Genomic DNA, 23,399 nt, shown 5'->3' on the forward strand with positions numbered 1-23,399 from the left:
ACTCACGTTGCCGCTAATACGTCGGCAGAGAACCAGTCCGCAGGGTGCCGTCGGCCTCTCCCGGTGGTCCCTCATCGCAGCACTCAGAAGATGGCCTCTCCATCCTCTCCAGTGCCACCACATCCTTACCACGGAGCAAGCCTGTCTCGTAATTCACTGCGCAACTCAGGCGATGCCGACCATTCTGCTAATGCTTCACTGAAGATGCGAGGTCAAGAACAGAGGAACACAGCAGCAAGAGAGAGGTAAAACTAGCTTCTGGATGCGCCTGTTCTCAGGGTCTGCAGGTCCAGGGCCCTCCTCAGCGTCTCTGATTTCCCTGTGTGACTTGCGGGAAGATGCCAGCTCCGGCTGGAAACACACACACGTGCACGCACGCTCATATGCCCACACAGTCATAAATCTGAGAAACTTCTGGGAGTATTCTGTGCATATCTATGGCTCCAAACTGAAAATCAAATTGCCATGAGTCAGAGAACAGAGAGTTATTTTTATCTCAACAAAGGCCTTAGAATACTTCTAAATGCCTCACCACTTAGAGAAAACTCTCTATTATCTCCCCCAAAAGATGTGGAACCATCCTCCAGCCACCACAGCCTTATCAGTTGGAACATAATAGTCCAAGAGTGGTATTTCTAAGTCGTTCATCTAAATAATAACATTGGTAAATTACTTAAAAACTAGTCAGATTCTGATTCACAGCCTGTTTTGTGTGGCACGAAGCTCATACCCATAGTTGTTGTTGTTGTTTTTGCAGTAATAGTTTCATCCACAAGTAGTTGAAAACCAATTCACATAAGACTTCATGAAAGATCTGTTTACAGTTCAGTGAACTCTGAATTCTTCCAAGACCAAGAAACACTTCTTCCAAGTGGGCAAAAGCTCTGCAGACATGCTGAAAATAACACAGAGCGTGGTGCTTTACCTGCAAGATCAGTGTTGTTCTTCAGATAAACATTTACATTCCAATATGGGTTTTGTTTTCTAAAAACATAGGTGCATATAAATAAATGATACATTCAAAGGCAGTTTCCCTAATACAAGAGTACAATTTTCTTGAAAAGTCACTGGAATTTTTATATCGAGAAGAAAAATACGGCTTTTTTCCCCTTACATCAAGATTTCCTAAACCTCAAGATCTGTTTTTCTGTACAGGGACTCCTACCAGCCAAGTCCAGTCGCTCCAGCAGTCACAGACTGGATGCCTGCTTCTCACTCACTTGTCCGGGCGAATATCATCTCATGTATTGTTTGCCTCCCTCACTGCAATGCCAGCTCCCTGACAGCAAAGGCTCTTTTCACCTCTGTGCCTGAGGACTAGCTCTTGGAAGAGTGCCTGGCGTATAGGAGGTGTGCTTGGCACACGGAAAACTCAGTACTCACGGAACTGCTGCATTTTGAAGGGAGGGATTTTCCAAAAATAACTAGTAAGCACAAATGAATAGAGGCTCTGATTATACTCTGGATTTTATGCTTCACACTATGTTATATTTAGTTTTCACTGCCACCATTTCCTTTCCCATATTTTCCATTGAATAGACAGCTTCTATCATTATGAAAGAATTTTCAAAAAAACTGTATTAACAAATATAGCAAAAATAAACTATTGCCTATTTGCTCTTTTCCTGCAGCAAATGTCCAGCCCAGGAGCTACTTCAGTCTTCTTCCCATACCTGGCCAGAAAAAGTTTTTTTTCTCATTTGTGTTCATGGTACTTTATAATGCTATTTGCCACAGTATAATTACATGTTAATGTGTTAATTAGTCTTTGTATACCCCAGGAAATAAAGCATTTTTAAAAAGATTCCTTTTTCAAGAAATCCTCAGCACCTTGTAGATCAAGAGCATTTTCTGAGATATTATTGAAATTCAAAATAATAATCTTCCATAATGCCTTTTGTCAAATAGGTCACAATAATTAACCTTTTTAAAGAAAAAATATAGTAATTTGGAATTACCAAGTAGCTACCATTCTTTGTTAAATTCCTCTTGCAATCTTTGGAAAAACAAACTGATAGAAAAACATACCTGTTGTATTCTTACTCTATAATTTTGTCAACATCATTCACTTTTCGCTGGCTATCTTGGTCTTCTGAGTGGATCAGTCTTTCCATTTAATAGTTAATAGCACATTATTCTTCTGGGAGTACTCAATAAGATGCATAATGTATTTTTTTCCTGCTTTTAAAAAAATTTCTTTTCCTATTGAAATTCTCAAAGAATTTTGCATATTCAGGACCCGGGTTAGCAGTTAATATTTTGGTTTTACTCAATTATTTCAGTTAATATAGAAGTAATTATGACATTTCTTGGGACTGGACTCTGTAGAAACAAGCATTACATTTCTGTCTTCTAAGCAAATTTCATGCTCATGAACTAAGCTAGCTAACATAACAGTATATAGCACAAAAAGCGAGTATGATTTTAAGATGTCAAAACTCCTACCTGTCATCAAAATTTTTCATGAAGGTAACAGTCATTTATCAGCACCTGCTCTTATCCGGGTGTTTCTCTCTTTACCCTAAATGGTCTCCTGCGTCTAATCTGTCTTCACGTTCTCCATTACCAGTCCTTCCTTTTGGCTCATTTGTACTGGATCTTCAGCTATTTGTTGGAGAACTACCACTGTAGAAGTAAAGGCAAACAAAATGATTTCTACTTGCAAATATCTTATGTGAAAATAATTATAATACTATTTAATCCAAATAATAAAAATATAGTTTAGCCTTGAACAGTGAGGGGGTAGGGGCAGCGACCCTCTGTGCAGGCAGAAATCAGCATATAACTTATAGTCAGTCCTTCATGTATGTGGTTCCTCCACATCGGTGGTTCTGCACCCATGGATGCCACCAACTGCTGGTTGTATATAACACTGTAGGATTCACTATTGAAAAAATATGCATAGAAAGTGGACCTGTGTAGTTCAAATATGTGTTGTTCAAGGATCAACTGTTTTTCTCTTCTGTCTTCAGGGTTCAGAGAAAAAAATAATGATCTTTCACAAGCAATGTTAAATATGTTCTCTAGATAGATGAGTTAGCTTGCAGAGGGATGGTCATGGTCCTTAAAAGGGATCCAGAGCAATGCAAGTCAGAGTAGTTTTAGATCTTGTAGTGGAGGAAAGCTTTTCTCTTCTTCCCTTCTAGGTTCTTCGGCTGGTCGAATAATTAAATTGACGTAAGACAGATTAACAGGAGAAAAGTACATTTAATTTCATACGTATGAGATCCTATAAAAATATGAAACTCAAAAAGTGAACAAAACAGGCAGCTTTTCTACCTTTTAGGCAAGGAAACAGTTTCTGAAGAATTGATACGGCGAAGGGCTTTGGACTTGGGGTAGCAAGTTGGTGAAGTAACCAGGTTTGTTTATGTAGCCTCCTTGGTCCTAATTTCTCTGTCTCTGGTGGTAAGGATGCCTTCTACCCTCCTAGTAGAGGGAAGGTAAATTTCACATAGGGGATTCCTTTCCTGCTTTCAGGAGACAATGGAAGTCAGAGTGTCCTTCCTTCTTATACCAGTTGTTTCTTAAGTAACTTTAATTCAAAACTTTAATATGCCGAAGTAGCATTTTTGGGGGTGGCACATTCTGCTCTCCTTCAGTATCAAGAAATCTTTCACGAATGCAAATCTGATCAGGGTCTATCTTCAACAACTGCTTCCGTTTCCCATGAATTAACCCCCCTGGCTTGCATAATATGTGCTTAACCACCTGACTTGTTAGTTTAGCACCCCTGTTTCTAATAGTTTCCTGCATTGCACCACCCTTCCAAAGATGAAAACTTTATTCTTGGGTCATACAAAACTGCTTGAACAATGACTACATGCTCATAATTTTGTCTTTGCATAACCTGTTTCCTGTGCCCAGAATCCTCTTTCTGATTCTGTCTCCCTTAGCTTTCCAATCCATCCAATCTGTCATTTAGCGTAGAATCTAGGAACCCCATCCTCTCTGCTCCCATTGCGTCTGATGTCATTATATATAATAATCATTTCTTCCCTGTCTTACTTCTTAATGACTATCTTATCTCTGTGTCTGTACTCAGCAGTGTATAAGGGTTCAAGAAGTGATTGTTAAGTAGACAAATTTATCTGATATCAGTGTGTGAAAATGTTTACATATATATGTATAAAATATGTGATATTATGCAGATTGCATATATAGTATTTGGATTTCAGAAAATATCTGAGTATTAAACTGAATCTTTTCCAAATTTCTTTGGATATTAAATGTGACACAGCAATAGCATTTCCCATACATCCTCCTGTCCGTGTCCCGTTTTCTCTGTTCATTTTCCTCTAGCAGGGTAAAATTAGCAGGATAAGATTTGGTTTTACTTTTTGTCATTTTCTCCGATTTTCTATGCATGTCACCGCACTGTGTCAGCTCTACGATTAGTGTTTCATTAGCAATGTCCCTTGAAAATAATTGTTGTCATTGGCCCCAAAGGTACACTTTGGAATTAGGCCATGTCAATACATTCTAGAACAGAGACAGCTTCAGAATTAGGCTCTGCCTACTTATCTTTAACAGATTAAAAATTAATTGAGAGTAAAAGGGGAAAAAATAGCGTCCTCATCTATATCCTACAGGAGCTACTGGGAGTCTGAACGTTAATTCTGCCTTTGTGTTAACAAGAAAGCCCCTTTCTTTGATTGTATCTTTCTTGCACTTATTTAAAAGTCAAACTTTTTTTCTTGATTTACACCAGCTTTAAAGTGTGTTGCTTCTGGTAGCTTGTAAATTAAAGAGCTTTTCTTGTATCCTGGTATCATCACTTACTCACTGTGTCTCTTGTTTGAACATTTAAATTTTAGTAAGACTTTATAAATTCTGTTACATTCAGTGCAGTAGTTTTGCCATAACACCAATGAAAAAAAAAAAGTTATAAAATGCTTGACCATATGGTCCCTTGATGCACAACAGTTAATACAAAACTCCAAGTAAACATTTCAAAAGTATCTTTGGAATCATTACCAAATGTTGATGCTACATAATAAAGGCTATGTGACAACACTCCAAATGTTAAGCATTCTTAAATTGAGGAGCATTTTCATAATAACGAGAGGAAAACAGATTGCAGCAAGGGAACATACTTAGGCACTGGAGTTCACTGAGTTAAAACTCAAATCAGGTATGACCACTCAAGTCAAAGATGTCATGTCCTTATGCCACAAAGTCATACAAATATCATCTTAGAAATAATAATATGAATATCTTTTAATTATACATCTTTATTGGAAAAATTCTGGTTGTGACAGAAAGGTTTTATTCTTGAACATATGTCTGTACTAGATCATAGGTTGTACCAGTGGCTCCTAGTTACCTGTATTTCACCTGTAATTTTAATCGTTAAGTGAGTTTTCTTCTTTAGCTCATATTGCTGAACGTCAGAAAGTAATGCACCTTAAATTGGATGAGCAGAATCACGTGAAATTTTCTCAACTTTGATTATAGCCAGAGAGCTCCAGGATGTTTGTAGTTCTGCACATTTTGGGGTCAGCTTTTTTGAGTTATAATTTATTTGCAACAAAATCTAGTAATTATAAGTGTACAATCACAGGAACTTTGACAAATATATGCAATCATGTAATCGCCATCAGTCATGTTATAGAATACTTCTCTCACTCTAAAAAGTTCCTTACTGTGTGTTTGCAACAAATTCTATCCCTGCCACTCCAGGCCTTGACAACCACTGATCTGTTTTCTTTCATTATAGTTTTCCTTTTCTAGAATTTCATATGAATAGAATTTTAAAAATACAGAATGTAATATTATAAGTTTGGTTTCTTTCCCTTGGTATATTGCTTTTGCAACTCATCCACGTTGCGGCATGTATCAAAAGTTTGTTCTTTTTCATGACTGAGTAGTATTTCATTATGTGACTATAACATATAACACAATTTGTCTATGCGTTCACTAGTGTATAGGAATTTGAATGTATTTCCATTTTATGGCTTTTGTGACTATAGCTGATATGAACAAGTAAAAGTATTGGCTTAAGCATGTGCTTCCATTTCCCTTGGGTAAACACTCAGAGTTGGATTGCCAAGTCATATGGTCAGTATATGTTTAACTTTATAAAATACAGCTAAATTGTTTCCAAAGTGGCTGTACCATTTTGTATTTTCACTAGAATATATAAATATTCCACTTGTTCCATATCTTCACCAATACTCCCCAAGTTTATCTATAAATCCAATATAACCTTATTAAAAATTTGAACAGACTTTTTCTTTTAAGAATTGAAAGCTTATTCTAAAATTTATTTACAAAATGCAAAGGAACTAGAGCAGCAAAAACCAATTTCAAAACATTAAATAAAATTGGGGGACATGCCCTACCTGATTTCAAGAATTATAGAGCTTTAGTAAAAAAGACATTTTGGTATTAATGTAAATATAGACTAATAAATCTGTGGAACTGAGTAGGAAATAAATAGACTGACAAATATATGGCCACCTGATTTTTGGCAAATATTATAAGGCAATTCAATGGAGGAAAAATAAATTTCAACAAATGCTGCTGGAACTTATGGGTAGTCATATGCAAAAACAAGTGAATCTCAGTCCTGCTGTCATACCATGTGAAAAACATTACTCACGCTGTATCATAGACCTAAATATAAGAGCTAAAACTCTAAAATCTTGAATAAAGCAGGAGAAAATCATTAATAACACTGGATAAGGCAAAGAGTTCTTAAATATGACTGCCAAAGCAAAAACTATATTTAAAAAAATCAATAATTTGACTTCATCAAAATCTAAAACACTGTTGGAAAGACATCATTACAAAAATAAAAAGTCAAACCGCCAGTTAAGAGAAAATATTTGCAAAGCACATGTCTGATGAAGGGCATGTATGTGGAATACACAGATAACACTTAGTACTTAGTAATGAGAAAATAAATGACCAAATTTTAAAATGGGCGAAGTATTTAAATACACATGCCATCAGAGAAAATATATATTTGGCAATGAAGCACATTAACACATATTCATCATCATTGGTTATTAGGGAAATGCACATTAAAATCACAAAGAGATGCTACTATACAATCAACGGAGTGGCTAAAATTAAAAGCTGCTCGTACCAAGAGCTGACAAGGATTTGGAGCAGCTGGAAGTTGTCGTACACTGCTGGCAGGAATAAAAAATAGAATATCACTTTGGGAAAATAACAGTTTGGTAGTTTCTTAACTAGTTAAGCATACACTTACTCTATAACTCAGCTATATCACTCAAAGAATTTACCCAAGAGCAATGAGAGCAATCACTCACAAAGAGATTTGTACACAGATTTTCCTAGTGATTTTATTTGTGATAGTCAAAAACTGTTGACAACAAATGTCCAGCAACAGGTGAGTGCATAAAAAGTTGTGGTATAATTAGGCAATGAAATATCACTCAACAATAAAATAGGAATAAAGTTTTGTGACAATTGGAACATCACTGATCATTCCCAAAATGATTACTCTGTATAAAAAGTCAGACAAAGAAGGGGCCATTCTAGGAATACATTCATATAAAATTCTAGGGACAAATAAAACTAATAGATAGATATTCATTACCCTGATTATGTTGATACCCAAATTTATCAAATAGCTCTTTAAATATGTGTAGTTTCTTGTATGTTAATTATACCTCAATAAAGAGGTAAAATATATTTTTATAATGTTTTTAAACAATTTATCTTAACTTCTAGTTACATAAGACAGTATATTATAATAATATATACTGTTAAAAACTCTGTTAAATCCTGTAGAGATTCTATAACTTCTTCCTAGGGATTTTGGGTTTTTTTGTTGTTTGTTTTGCCTTTTTTCCTTTATTTTGTTTTAAAAAAAAATGAGACAGGTGGTTAGATTAAATGTCTCCTTTCTATTATTTTAAATTTTTATAATCCAGATTAACTACTTGGGCAAGGAATTTTTATGACTTTGAACTCCCTTGGGTAGGTGGACATGAGTTTAAACCCAATTAATTAAACACTTAAAACAGGTGCATTGGTTATTTGACTTGGTCTGCTCATTTACTTGATTTTTACTTGGATAGAGGTCTTCCAAAGAGCAAATCTGAGTCTTCTTGTGCATCTAAAATTGGTGAGAACAGGAAGAGAGAACACACCACCTCTCCTACCAGACGGTAGACTATTCATTTGGCATCTTGCCTGGAAAGTTGCAAACTCAATTATATGCACATATGGTCCTTAGCAGTAAGCATTCATCTTTGCCAAGACTCATTTCTCTATGGCATTTCCAAACCATCCATAGCTATGCTGTGAACCTTTTCCACGTAATGAATTGTATTTTGGTTTTTGCTTAATAATTTCAGATTGTACAATGCTTTCTCTACCATACAAGTAACCATGGGAATACATCAAATAGAATATCAGTACAAATTCTACAAGTGTGCTTTTCCTAATGAGGTGCATTTTATTTAGGAAATCAGGTTTGGAGCTATCTAGCCTTAATGAGAGGTAGTGGTAGAATTAATAAATCTCCCAATATTCCCTGAAGCAGCTGCTCTCCTTTGAAATAATGAGCATATGGTTTCATCATATTTTATTGATTTGATCCCCTTCAGCTAAAGAAATATTTCAGTGGAATGCAAACAACCTTCACAATTTCTGCATATTTTTCAAGCCCTCTATTTTCTTGGCAAAACAGAAAACTGATGAGCATACAAATGAAAAAGACAAAGATAGTATTTAGATTTTTTAACCAAAGACGAGACAGAAGAAGAGATGAGACCCATGAAGTATCTTTATTTCTGAGATGCCTACTTAAATATTTATTTTCCAAATGAAACAGGATGTACTCAAAATAAGTTAACGGTATAAAGAGTCCTTATAGGTTCAGGAGTTGTCAGAGTTTGAGCCAATGAAGTATATGCACTAGGAAGGCAGAAAGCAATTGTAATGTTCTAGCAAAGTGTGACCAGAGTTGACTCAAGTAAATATCAAAGTTGTGTAAGGATTCATGGACAAAATTATGTAAGGCTGAGGTGCAATTAGGTGGATAGGAATAGGAACCCACTAGAAAATATATACAAGCCGGAAAGGATGGAATGAGGTTAGATACAGGACGCAAAGAGAGGAAATGTTCTCATCTGCCCAAGACTGGATGGGAAGCAGCAGAGTCAGTGGAAAAAGAATTAGGTCAATGTCCCAGGCAATGGACAGACAATTTCCAAAAAATGTGAACCAAGCTGTTTAAGATTTTTAACCAAGAGCCTTACCCATTGGCCTGTCAGTGAATGGTCTCTCTTTAGGAGTGCTTACACTTGTAGAATTATATAACTTTGTGGAACAGAGTTATTCTTACGGTTAGAATTTCTCTCATTCTGCTGTGGTAGGGCATGCTACGCCCTCAGAATGGGCTCTAGCTGATGAGCTCTAACAATTAGATTTGATTTAAAATGTAGATTGTTGGACCCCACTCTCCGAGAACAGATTCGGAAGACAGGGCGTTAGGCTAAGATCTGCATTTTAATAAGCTCTCCCAAAAGCCCTGGACTGAGAATTCTTCCCTTCTGGCTTCCTGCTGCATGCGGCCCTTGACGTTCTAACTGAGCTCTGTAGGGAGCCATCGATGACTTCCATCTTGACAAACTACCAAAAACGATCTATTCCCATGCACATTATGCCAGAAGAAGCATGGAGTTCTGCCTAATTTATCTGTTACTCTTACAGAGTATGACAGTAAAGGAAAATTGTAGAAATATATATTAGTATAAGGCTAAAAGAGAACTACTAAACCTACCGTGTTCCTCAGCGTAGCCTTCAGGTAACTCTAATTAATCGGATATCTTTGCTTCAAGACTTTTCAAGGTCTTTCTTTGGCAGGCCAAGCTGGTCTGTGAATCTTCAAGAGGAATGATTCCAGGCCAGCATTTCTGAAACAGTTTGACCACTGAGTCCCTTTAGGAAGAGGAATATTGATTAATATTGTTCCAGAACTCATATTTAATAGAACACGCTAAGGAAAATTCTAGTTTACTGAGAAACCACTACATACAGCAATAGTGAAAAAGAGACTGCTCAGGGGAGCATGCCTGGATATAATGGCTAATTTTGAGCAGGAGCTGGACTCAGGAGGCTGTCAAGTTCAAACAGACCAGAGAATGGCTGACGGCTCAGGTAAGGTTTCTAAACCATGACTGGATGCCATATATTAGGGAAGGGCTGGGTGGTAGTTTTGAAAAGTCAGTGGTTAGTAATGACCTATCTAAGAAGCAAAGATAATGACCAAGGTACTTAAGCTGTCTAGGAAGAGCTGCACACACAGGGCTGGACTGTAAATGGAAGAAGTCATTAAGGAAAAGAGGCCATTTGGGAAAGAAAGAACTATTGTATAAGCCGGGCAGAAACACTGTGGTGTACAGAGGACATGAATTCCAAGAACAGAAGCAAGATTGAAAAGTAAGCGTGGCTGGCCTGAGTCAATTAATGTCACTGAATGAGCATCACAGAGTTCCATCTGTCAGACATCATACTCTTAGGTAAAATATTTTTAGTCTACCTGTCCTTTATTTGATTTCTTTGAGGTCATTTCTTCCCATCTCTTTAAAGGAAAAACATGTAGACTTTAAAAATTATAGACCACCATTTATCAAGTGTTTCTGATGCTCAAAATACATGTTAATCACTTTTCTATATTATCTATTGTAAACTATTAGATAATATAATAGATGATAGATTATCTAATGCCGTTCTCACAAAATGCCTTACAAAGTGAAGGCAAAGCAAATTGTCCAAGGACAAGCTCCTACAAGCTAAGAAAGTGGAGGGCACAGGATCACTTATTTATGATGATTTCATTTAGTTATTGTTTTCACTTTCAGGTTTTATTCCTGTTATATGTGACTTAGGTGTAGTTATCTCACCTTAAAATTATACTATTGCCCCCTAGTCTCTTAAAGAGTAACGATGCAGTGTAATAGTGACAAGGAAAAATGTTTATCAAATCAGATAAACAGCTCATAAAAGTCAACATCAAAAAAACAAACAACCCCACTAAAAAAGGGGCAGAAGATCTAAATAGACATTTTTCCGAAGAAGACATAGGCTCATAAAAAGATGCTCAGCGTCACTAATCATCAGGGAAATGAAAGTCAAAACCGCAATGAGATAGCCATTCTGACAGGTGTGAGGTGCTATCATAAAAAAGACCACAAATAACAAATGCTGGTGAGGATGTGGAGGAAAGGGAACCCTTGAACATTGTTGGTGGGAATATAAATTGGTGCATCCACTGTGGAAAACAGTATGGTGGTTCCTCAAAAAACTAAAAATAGAAATACCATATGATCCAGCAATTCCACTTTTAGGTAAATATTTGAAGAATACAAAAACATGAATTTGAAAAGATATATGCACCCCAATATTCAGAGCAGCGTTATTTACAACACCAAAGATATGCAAGCAACCTAAGGGTCCATCAACAGATGAATGGATAAAGATGTGACATATATATGCAATGGAATACTACTCAGACATTAAAAAGGATGGAATTTTGCCATTTGCAACAACATGGATGAACTTGGAGGGCATTATGCTTAGTAAAATAATCCAGACAGAAAAAGACAAGTTCTATATGACATCATTTATATGTGGAATCTTAAAAAATAAACTAGTGACTATAACAAAAAAGAAATAGACTCACAGATACAGAGAACAAACCAGTGGTTACCAGTCAGGAGAAGGAAGGGAGAAGGGGCAATGGAGGTGATTAAGAGGTACAAACTACTATGTATAAAATAAATAAGACACAGGGATATATTGTACAGCACAGGAAATATAGCCAATATTTTACAGTAACAATAAAAGGAATATAACCTTTAAAAATTATGAATCACTATGTTGTACACCTGAAACTTATATAATATTGTAAATCATTATATCTCAAAAAATAGTTTTTTCTGCTATTAGCCAATTATGATTCTTATAATATCTTAATTGCCTTGGTTCATTTTTTCACCACGCCTCACAGAATTAACAAAATTATACAATAAATCAATTATGATACTGGTCTGAAAGGAAAGATATTGGCCAATGAACTATAACAGATGTAATAAATCACCCTTCTTTTTTTTCATGTTACAGTGAAAAGGGTTCCACATACATTATGTGAGGGCCTAGAATTAATCATTACTCTTAATGAAAGGTGTGGCTAAGGCTTAGTAAAATTTCCCTGTAACAGAATATCATCTTCATTTCCTGCATTTGTACAGGTTGTTTAAACAGATCATGTCCTCCCCTCCACAGTTCCTGGAAGAATTCTGTTTTCTCTCAGGTTAGAAGAAAGTCCCTGATTACACCCTATGTTCGCCTGGCATTAACACATCATCCGGATCACGACCCAGATGTTCTGATCTTAAGCGCTTTGGATCATTGCCACCACAGTTGAGAAAGCTGCTGCTTTCATTGGCTTTTCAATCTGAGAACTCCACGAGGTCAACGTTATTTTCCATTTTTCAAGTGGGGAAACTGGCAGAGAGAAATTTGCTCAAGTGTCACAATCAAAGCATTAAACTTTGAACCTAAAGCGTCTGAGACACTGGTTTACCAAGACTGAATAAGGCACGGTACACATCTTAGCTCTAAAAATCCTTGCTTCTTTCTAAAATGCAACACTGTAAACAAGGATCCTCACTTTTTTTTTTCAAAAAATAAATTTAGCTTGCATTTGTGAGTGTACAGATGGCACTAGAAATTACCATAAACAAACAAATCAGTATCTAAATATAGATAATTTGGGAGCATAAAGCAACTTTTCAGAATATTATGAGATACTAATTATTTACATTCTAGTCTGTTATATATATGACTATCATTTTTTATAAGGGCTCAAAATTTTATTTCTTGAAAAATTATGAGAAAATTACACTCACACCACATATTACTTAGCGAGGAAAAAGCGAAACAGACCAGAGTGCAGATATGCTGTCTGCACTGATCTGTGATTATGTTTCCTCATTTAAACATTAAACCAAATGGACCTCATTGTAAAAGTCAGGTCTTAAAAAATATCTTAGGTTTGCAGGACTTGCTTATAATCACCAAGAAGATCAAGAATTATTTACTTGAATACTTCTATATTAATGTGTGTAACACAAGATTTGTCAGATTTTAGTGAAGCAGTTTGAGATTATAAGCAGAAGGATGATTCCTCAGTGATATTTAAATGGCAATAAACCAGACAGAGGCTTTACTTCTGCTTTAGAATGTGATTTTTATATTTTTATTATATATATATATATATCTCTCTCTTATATACACATATGCACACACATACATACATATATACATATATATTTGTAACATTCTGGTTCAGATACTGTATTTAACCAAAATATTTAATTTCTACAAACCATCATTCTCATAAATATGTGGAAAATAAATAATCCTGTGTAAGTTAATAAAAATAATACTGAAATCGTTCATCTTACTTTTTTCTTCATAAGCTAATGTAAACCATTTTGGCCCCGAGAGCCTCTGGTTTTACATGTATCCATACTTAGGCAGTTAGCACACATCCAAAGAGAACACACAGAGGCAGTGGTGGTAATGCAGTGAAAAAAAGAAGTAAAACCCATTTTGCATTAATACATGCCAAAGATGGAAAAATTATTTGCTGTTTTAAAAAAATCAACTATTTAAAATATGCGTGTGATAAGGAAGATTAGTTGGAACAATAGATATGCATTGAAACACAGAAGAAATGGAAGGTCTGTTTGTTATCTTCAGTATATCAAAAATCAAAAATGATTCACAATATTTTGATCATCTTTTGTAGGTAGAAAAAAAATGGGTCATTCCCAGACGTGCATATTATTTTGACTTAAGAGTGTAAGTAAAGTGAGCCTGATTGTGAACAAAATTATAAAGAAAGTGGTTTTGTTTATAAAGTATTTTGATATATAATTTCTGAATCTCTCTAAATTCTTGAGCCCTCTAATACACAGAACATATACACAACCCATTATTCTCCACTGTGCTGTCCCACCAAGGGACAATCCAACTTAGGAAGATGCAGTCTTTCAAAATTACTTTTTTTGACCCAATCCTTCTCATACAACAAACACACAGCATCTCTGAACACCTTTTCAAAAGGAAAGAGTTCTGATGAAAAATTTATACTAATGTGTGAGTGACTTCCAGTCTATTTAAAATTTTCTGAAATTTAGTTGGTAGAAAAATTAAAATGGTAACCCAAATGATTGATTTTGTATTGGTGGAAATTCAGAACTGTGGTAAGCTTGTATTGGAGAATTTAGAGAACTGGAGCCTTTCCTTGGATCTTTCAAATCATATCCTATCAGAAAAGGTGATTACGGTCAATAGAGGCACCATGATATTAAAGAGCATGTGCTTGGAATTAGACAGGTTCAGGTCTGAATTCAGGACATTCATGACTTGTAAACGGGAGAGTTTGGACAGGTTTCCTAATCTCTCTAGGTCTTAGTTGTCTCATTGGCAAAATAAAATTTAGAAAATTTGCTTTTGTAGCTTGTATGAAGATTAGCAATATAACAGCTAGCACGCAGGATAAAAGTAATAGATGGGAGATACTATATATATGCAATCAATAAAAGGTCAGCATTTGAAGGAAGCCTCTAAATAATATATGTTTTGTGATTATTCATGGCTCCAGAAATATGCTTAAATTGACTTTTAAAATAGTCTCACCATATGGTTTATTGTTTCTCCTATTCAAAGTAAAAATGCCAAATGGTGCCATAAACAGGATTTGCAAGCTTGGAATCAAGAAAAATTGGATGAAGGAAACTTGCTAATCATGTGTCTTAAAAGTTTGAACTACATAGTGAAGAATCTAGAAAAATGGGGGGATTTCATATTGAAAGAACAGAATTTGGTCAAATTTAAATCTTATGTACTTGATGTCATCATATGCTCTTCTGTGTTATTACCAATAACTAGTAACAGTGAGAGTAATGCTTATAGCTTAAAAGAGGAGAGGGTATCTTGATTGATATCTAAATTTGTTTTCTTAAATTTTATTCAGATCTTTCAATAAAGTGGGCATTTGTAGATTCTATTCTATTTTATAAAATATTTACATAATCTTATTTAATGCTCTCAATTAGTTTATGAAGATTCATCAGCGGAGCTGATAAATGTTCATGGAGCTGCTGTAAGCAGGACTCTCTCTTTAAAGTAACTGACCAACTTCCACAGAACGTATCTTTGGCAGTAAGTAAATATACACAGACATGGGAAGATTACATCAGATCATGAGTGTGACTAAAATTATCTTATTTGTGGAATCAATGATTTCCAAAGTTATTTAATTACTAAGTTTTTGCTATGGACTGATGTGTTCCCCACCCCCTCTCAAATTCAGAAGTTGAAGCCCTAACCCTTCATATAATGGTATTAGGAGGTGGGGCCTTTGGGAAGGAACGAGGTTTAGATGAGCTCGTGAAAGCAGGGTCCTCATGATGGGATCAGTGCCCTTATGAGAGACCAGAGAGCTTGCTCTCTTTCCGCGAGGTAGCAATGGGAGGGTGCAGCAAGAAGGCAGGTGTCTGCAAGCCGGGAAGTAGGTCCTCATCAGAGCTCAACCACCCTGTCACCCTGACCTCCGACCTCCCAGCCTCCAAAACTGTGAGAAATACATACCTGCTGTTAAAGCCATCCAGTTTATAGTATTTTGGTATATCAGTGTGAGCTGACTCAAACTGTTTTCATCTTCCTGTATTTGAAGACAGTTCCTCTGCTTTACAAGCAGCTTTTTTCATCAACTGCCTATGTATGTGTGAAATTAGTAATTAAAGGAGGTCACATTAATCAGCTTCATTGTCCATCAATACTCATCTGACTCACATAATAGAAAATGTTGGAAAGAAGTTCAACATGGATAAAAATTAATCACTTCACAACTGAATGAAAATGCTACCAAATAAAAAATTTCTGTTGGGCGCCTGTTAGTTTTTTTTTTCTGAGAGTCCCAAACAACTAGTCAAAAAATGTATTTTAGCTGTGAGTCTCTTCAGTATTGGATAAGTTGGATTTCTCTTTATGGGAGAGACACATTTCAACATAAAGGCAGGACACATTGTCCTTGCCTTAGTTTTTCCCTCTGGAGAAATAGACTATTTTTTACTTAGTATGTTTCATAAACAGAAAAGAAAGGGCAGATTCCAGCAGTATGTTCACATTCAAAATACTGAATCATACAAATATTAGGATGAGAAACAGACATCAATGCCAAGGCCATGTCCACTGTACTAAATTCCACATAATAAATCCTCTCAAAAGACATACCACTCTAAGGACAGAAAGGTTCAGTTAGAAAGACATAGTCTTAAAGTGTTCCATTAAAGATATTAATAAAGAAGATCTCAATTTCAGTCAGTCAGTCAGTCAACCCTTGGATGTTTTTAAGCTCTGCTAAAGCAGAGAACTAAAATGTTCACCATTGTGAATGTATATTTAAGAAAGAAAATCACTATGAGTGAAAAAAAGTTGAAATTTTATCAGGAAATGTGTTCATAATTTATAAAGTTGCAATACATTTATTTATTGTGGAAGCTTAAGTTTCATGTGTTTATGTTTAAAGATGGAACGTTTCAATTCATGTTGACATGTCTCAAGATAGACATAATAAACTTAATGAGAAGACAATGCCATTGAATCTGAGAGTAGAACTATCTGGCCTCTGTAATCTTAGTAAAATAAGAGGAAGATCAAAGTCTAGTGACATTAAATTCTTCTATCTAGTAAATTTACAATATAAAAACTGGATTTAGCGATTAGAATTCTGAGCGAAAGTGTTGGAAGCGAGATGAGTATGGCAGTTAGGGTGCTTTGACTGTAAGTGATGGAAAACTACAATTTAAATAGCCTTAACTGGACTTTATTTGAAAATTTACTAATTTACTTAATAAGATTCTCACTTAACAAGAGGCTCGGAGAAAGACAGGAAAGGAGAACTCCAGGGTTGGTTTATTTCGTGACATGATAAGAAAATTAATGACTTAGTGTATTCTCATATCTCTGCTATACCACCCTGCTCCCCACCCCCGGTTCCCACATTTACTAGTGTTCCTTCTTGGTTGACCCACAGTTCCAGTGATCACACCCAGGGATGGTAATGATGGACATCATTAAAAGAGAGAAGCTCTGTATCTTCATTTTTAAAGAATGAAGAAATCTGCTCCAAGTGTCTCCTCAGTAAGTTTTCTTTCACATATCATTGGCTAGAATTAGTTGCCATGATTAGCTCAGACAATTTAGGATTCACTTGCTGGTACTAGAGGTGGGTCGGACTCTGAGTGCAAAGGAGGAGGGAAATCTGAACAAAATCAAGTCTTTTGGGTAGAAGTCGGGATGGAAAGAGGCGAGGTGGAGAGTGGATTTTCATGGACCACCTCAAGTGTATAAGACCATCCGCTGTTTTTAAATAAGATAAATAATTTTACAGGATGCTTTACATTATAATTATAAAAATAATCATCTAGATGAAATAAATATAGTGTTAGACATTAGAAAAGTATTCGTTTTCTTACTGTTAGCCAAGACGCTGCTAGAAACTAGGAATAAAATGTTCTTTTGGTTCTGAGTGGTGTAGATGTTAAAGGTACTATTAAAATATTATTTTGCTTTTTAGACTCTAAATGATTTTGCTTCCAGTTTGTAGTGCATTCAAAATTAATTTTTTTAAAAAATCACATCATAAGAAGACTGTTGCTTTTCCTGGTCCTGAGATATAGGAACACTTCCTGCAGAGGCTTCCTATAAAGGGGACACTGGTGATTTAGGGGGCAATGTTACCACATGGAACTCAATACCTAAGACAGGAGGTGTCACATGATTGTTTTATAAAATATGCTTCAACTTGGCCAGTGGTATAATGACCAATGACAATTTACACACACCCCTCTAAAGAGGGACAAAACAACATGGACAGGTAGGCAGAACAACTGTCCAAAAGTCTTATTTCCTAAATAAACACTGGAGTGTTAATAGGTTCCATCCAATAAGATCAGGAAATACTGAGGTAAAGGTAAGCAAAGCAAGTATCTCTCCTTAAGGACTTCTTAGAGCCTTTAATATGCTATAGTAACATACTGTATTAATAAAATAATGCATGAATAAAAATAGCTAATATTTAAGAATTTACAAATGCCACATACTGGCGTACAAGCCTTCAAGTATTTTACTTAATCAACAAAATAATCCTATGAGGTAAGTACTTGTACTTTTATTTTAAGACAAGAAATCTGAACCCAGCTGGAAGCCGAGCTGAGGGAAAGATTCAGTAGGAGGCAGGTGGACCTGTTCTGTCGTAATTTCAAGAACCTGCTCAGATTCCAGAGCTGAATGTAGGCTTTCTAAGAATAAGACGGACATGTCTCTCAGAAAACAACTGTCCTAACGCACACAACATGACAAAGTAATTGTAACCTAGAACACTGTTAGTCAGATGAGCCCATTACCAAAAAAATTTAAAATCTCAGTGAAGTATCTACACATCTGAGTAATAGGATGCTGTATTAAACAGATTTGCATTCCCAAGTTGTCAAATACTGGACGTTTTGTGTTCAATATTTAGATATAAGCCCATTAAATGATACAATACACAAAAGTTATTTTGATTTTTGGAGTAATGGATATGTTTTCCAGAGTTACGATTTTTATTTTTAGTATAAACATATGCTATCCATGTCTACACCAGCCTGGGTAGGCCAACCAAGAGTAACTTGTACATAAAAATGGTGAAATTGTAAAATTATTAAAATAAACAAATCAGCACAGTTTGACCTACTCACAGTGATGTAGTCACAATGCAGACATTTATTAAAATTTTACAGTGTTGCTTACCTTAAGGAACTTGCTGCTAATATAGTGGAAGAGTGGAAAAGTTTTTCTTCCTAGATTCTTTGGCTGGTCTAATAATTTAATTGATAAAAGACAGATTAACAGGAGAAAAACAAATTTAATTTCGTATACACTGGAGGCCCATAAAAATATGAGGCCCAAAGGCAATCAAGCAATTGAGATGGATACACCATCCTAAGCTGAGAAACGGAGTAGGAGCCCGAGGCTTCAAAGGGAAGGAGGGTGACTCACAGGGAGATGAGAACAGATGGGTGGTAATTAGATGTTTGCCCTGCCACGCTGATGAGTCCTCCAGATAAAAATGGTATCTTAGCTAGTTGCTCTCTTTCTGGACCAGGTCCTCTATTTAAATTCTTATTGGCTGAAGGGAGAGGTAAATTTTTTTCCTGAATTTGCTGGGTCCTGTTTACCTTCAGCTCAAAATAATCCACATGCCAAAGCGGAGTTGCACATTCTTCTCCCCTTCAGTAGAAGTGACCCTTCACGCATGACACCCCCAAATTCCAAATCTGCTATCGAGAGACAAGAGGAAAGATTAAAGTTATACAAGAGGTGCCCTATACATTGAATAATTATTGTTTGTTCTTATAAGGGCTCTCAGAAAAAAAGCAAAAAGTGATAAAAACATAAACACATAGTTGCAAATAGAAAAAAAAAGCAAAGTAAAATGAATATTCAAGACTTTGATATCCCTCGAAGCTTTGTAAAAGTATCCAGTATATTACTTTATGGAGGTAAAAAAAGAAATACAAGTGGATTAGATGTTTTGCTATTGGTCATTTTAATATTCAGTATGCTAACATTTGCTGTATTGAATTGTAGAGGAATAAAATAGGCTGTCTTTACATGATTTAGAGTCACTAAAGTGCCAAATAACAAGGATGTATTTAAAACAGATTTTTTTGTTAGTTTTAATCTTGAAAGTAGCTATGAACTGTGCCTTGGAGCATTTAACAATATTTAATCTGTGAAGACACGGCAAGTGGTAAATCCTCGCGTAGCTTGGAAGGGAACATATGCTCTACAAGAGATAAGTGTAAATATGTGTATTCTGAGTTGGATTTCATTTTTAATCTCAAGCTCTTTGGGGTGAATTGCATTTTGAATTTTAAGCATTTTGTTCAGCTTATTGCTGTATATTCTCATGCTTCCACACTTACAACTTCTTACAGGCTTTTTTTGGCAAGAAAATACCGATTCTTGTTGTCACATTAAATTGCCTGATGAAGAATTGTCCACTTCGTTGTGTCACTTCTTCCTCTCACATTAGCTCCCTTTAAAAGAACTGTTTGAAGTTTGCTCTATACCAGTTTTATGCCAAGCTATTATATGTTAATATTTGCTGTATAAATTGGAATATGGTGTCTTCTGTGCATGGAATACTCTTTGTAGCGTGCCTTGATAATGTCACAGTGTGAATACGCTGCTGGTGACTCCATTTATATTAAGAGATTTCTGACTAAGTACTTTCTACAGGATGATGATAATTCACATGGTTCTCTCTATAGGCATCTTACTATACTATATTGAGGAATTTGGAGGTTTTTTTCCCAGTTTTAGTGAGATATTACTGACATATAACCCTGTATAAATTTAATGCATACAGCATAATGATTTGACTTACATACATCAGGAAATGATTACTACAGTAAGTTTAGTGAACATTCATTATCTCATATACATACAAAAGGAAAAAGAAAATGTTTTTCCTTGTGTTGAGAACTCTTAGGACTTGCTCTCTTAACAACTTTCATATGTAACATACAACAGTATTAATTATATTGATCATGTTGTACATTACATCCCATTACTTATTTATCTTATAACTGGAAGTTTGTCCCTTTTGCCCACCTTCACCACCATTCAAGGATATTACATTATTATTGACTGTATTCTCCACACTGTACATCTGATCCCTGTGACTCATTTATTTTGTAACTGGAAGTTTAGGAATTTTCTTTTAAATCAAAGTACAGTTAATTTCAATGTGTCAGTTTCTGGTGTACAGCACAGTGTCCCAGTCATGCATATACGTACATATAGGAATTTCATGTCTTTAAATATGAAGTTTTTTTCTCTCTTTTGAGTTTGCATGGCGGCTATTCAATACTGCAACTGGGTCATCAGTAGCAATGTACATTATGTCAGAAAATACATTTAAAATTAATCTAAGAATAATTTGGAAGTTCAGGATTTACAGATACTAACTATTATGTATAAAATAGATAAGCAATAATGTCCTACTGTATAGCACAGGGAACTATATTCAATATCTTGTAATAACTATAATGAAAAAGAAGTCAAAAGGGAATATATATGTATAACTGAACCGCTATGCTGTACACCAGAAATGAACACAACCGACTCTACTTCAATAAAATATTAATCTAAGAGTATGGTGTCAGTTTAATTAATAGTGAACAATAGTACTGATAGTTTTAAATTTGGGACTTTTCCTCATAAGAGTTTACTCAACATTACATTTCCAGTGCCTTTGTTGTGTGCATATTCATATAAATAGCAAACTGAAACAAAATTCTGTTGACCTTTTCCAACTTCACCTGAGCATGAACTTTCTTATCAACTCTTTTAAACATTATACATAGATTTTTTTTAGGTATGTTAGATTCAAGCATCTGATTTAGAGATTAACCTGCAGCTTAAAGTCACCTTGAGCTTTGAATGGTAAAAAAAAAAAAAAAATCTGCGCTGTTCCTCAGATAACTGAGGTGATGTAAACTATAGCTTAAGTTGGAATGACTGCCTGACCCTCCCCCTCCTGGCTCTAATATTTTGGTAAACTTTATAAATTTTAACTGTTTTTCTCCACCAAAGTTCAGTGTGTATTTTTGGTATAGAAGGCAAATTATAACACACACTCCCTTGATTAATGGGAAAAAAAGAACTTTCCATGAGACGGGAAATTTCAGATAACTTTGGTCAAGAAGAAATATATATCTGTCATATATATATATATATCTTCCCTGTCCCCATGTATCTGATGACACATCATGGAATATTGGCTACAGTAAGTTGTCATGGTGTGTTTGCAATGATCTAACAGAAAATTTCCTTTGTGGGACTCTGGTGGAGGAACACATCAAAGAGATAAAGAGGAATTTTTGAGAGATTTTGAGAAACTGAGAGAGGTTCATGGTTGGAAAGAGACACACTCTCTTAAAACTCCATGGACTGGAAAAGAACCAGATTGTTAAGGATTAACACTGATGGTTAATTGAGTTGCTTCTTCCTCAGATATTCTTTGAGCTTAGAGACTATGGTGTTAGAGAGAAAAAACAAAACAGTGTGTTTAATAATTCTTAAGATTGCATTTAGGCCAACTAACACAGAAGTAAAAGGACAGTTCTCTGTCTAGGCACGGGTGGCCTGATCACTCAATCGGGGGACGCAGTGGTAGCATGCAGAAATCGCACAGCTAGGTTTGGAATCTCACTCCCAGCACTGCCATGCCCCAGTACTTCATCCTCCCTAGGAGATGGTTTGGTAAGAGGTAGAAGTGCGTGGTATTATTTCTGAATGTCTGTCCACTCATGACATGACACAAACTGCTCCGGGCCTAGAACACTGTCCGTGGTGCTGAGCACTGCCTTTCTCATCACTTTTGTCTCCTCTTCCAGGTAAGGTAGCGTGACTCAGGGCTCTAGCTCTGAAACTCCTACATCCCAAGCAACTCCTCAGTCCAGAAAAACAAATCTATCACCCTGACCTGTTTGCTAAGCTCTGGCCACTCTGCCCCCACAACTCTTCAAGCAATATTTCATCAAAAATCAACAACTTATTAAAATAAGAATAGCTAACAGATATTTACACTGTGCTGTAAGCCAAGCTCTATTCTGAGCACTTTTACATTATTAACTACTTTAATCCTTAGAGTTTCAGAACAGTCTTGTGAGTACTTACTCTCTGTCAAAGGCGAGAAAAAGAGGCACAGAGGAAAAGGCAAAAACTTGCATAAGGTCGGACAGCTAGTAAACAGCAGAGTGGGAACAAAGTCTGGCTCCGGACTCCTCCGACTTGGCCCTCATGGTGCTGCTCCCTGTACCCGTGACAATAAGCTTCCCCTCCAGGTTTTAATAAGATTACTTATATAAGGTTATGTCTCTATTTTCTTTTGCTACACTTATGATTGTTTATGTGTGTATGTATATGAGTTTTTCTATAACTTGTATGAATGTTTACTATGGCTATTGTTTGCTTTTATTATTTTATTTTACATTTAGCCTTTGTTCCAAGTAGAATTTGTTCTTGTACAGGGTAAAGCAAACATTCAGTTTGTGTTTTTTTCCCCCTCAAATGTCTCTCCAAGTGGATCCATGCCAGTATACTGAAAATATTTCCTCCACTGATTTGAAATACAGCCTTTATAATAACTAAATTTCCTCTGGTTCCTAATTAATTTTCTTGGGTTTTATGTTGATTACAAATAATAATACTGTTTTTCTCTCTTTCAAAAATATCTCATTCTTTTCTTGCCTGTTTCACTGCCATCTACATTCAGAATAAAACAAGCA

This window comes from Vicugna pacos, chromosome 12, assembly GCF_048564905.1.
Source record: "Vicugna pacos chromosome 12, VicPac4, whole genome shotgun sequence".
Classification (NCBI taxonomy): Eukaryota; Metazoa; Chordata; class Mammalia; order Artiodactyla; family Camelidae; genus Vicugna; species Vicugna pacos.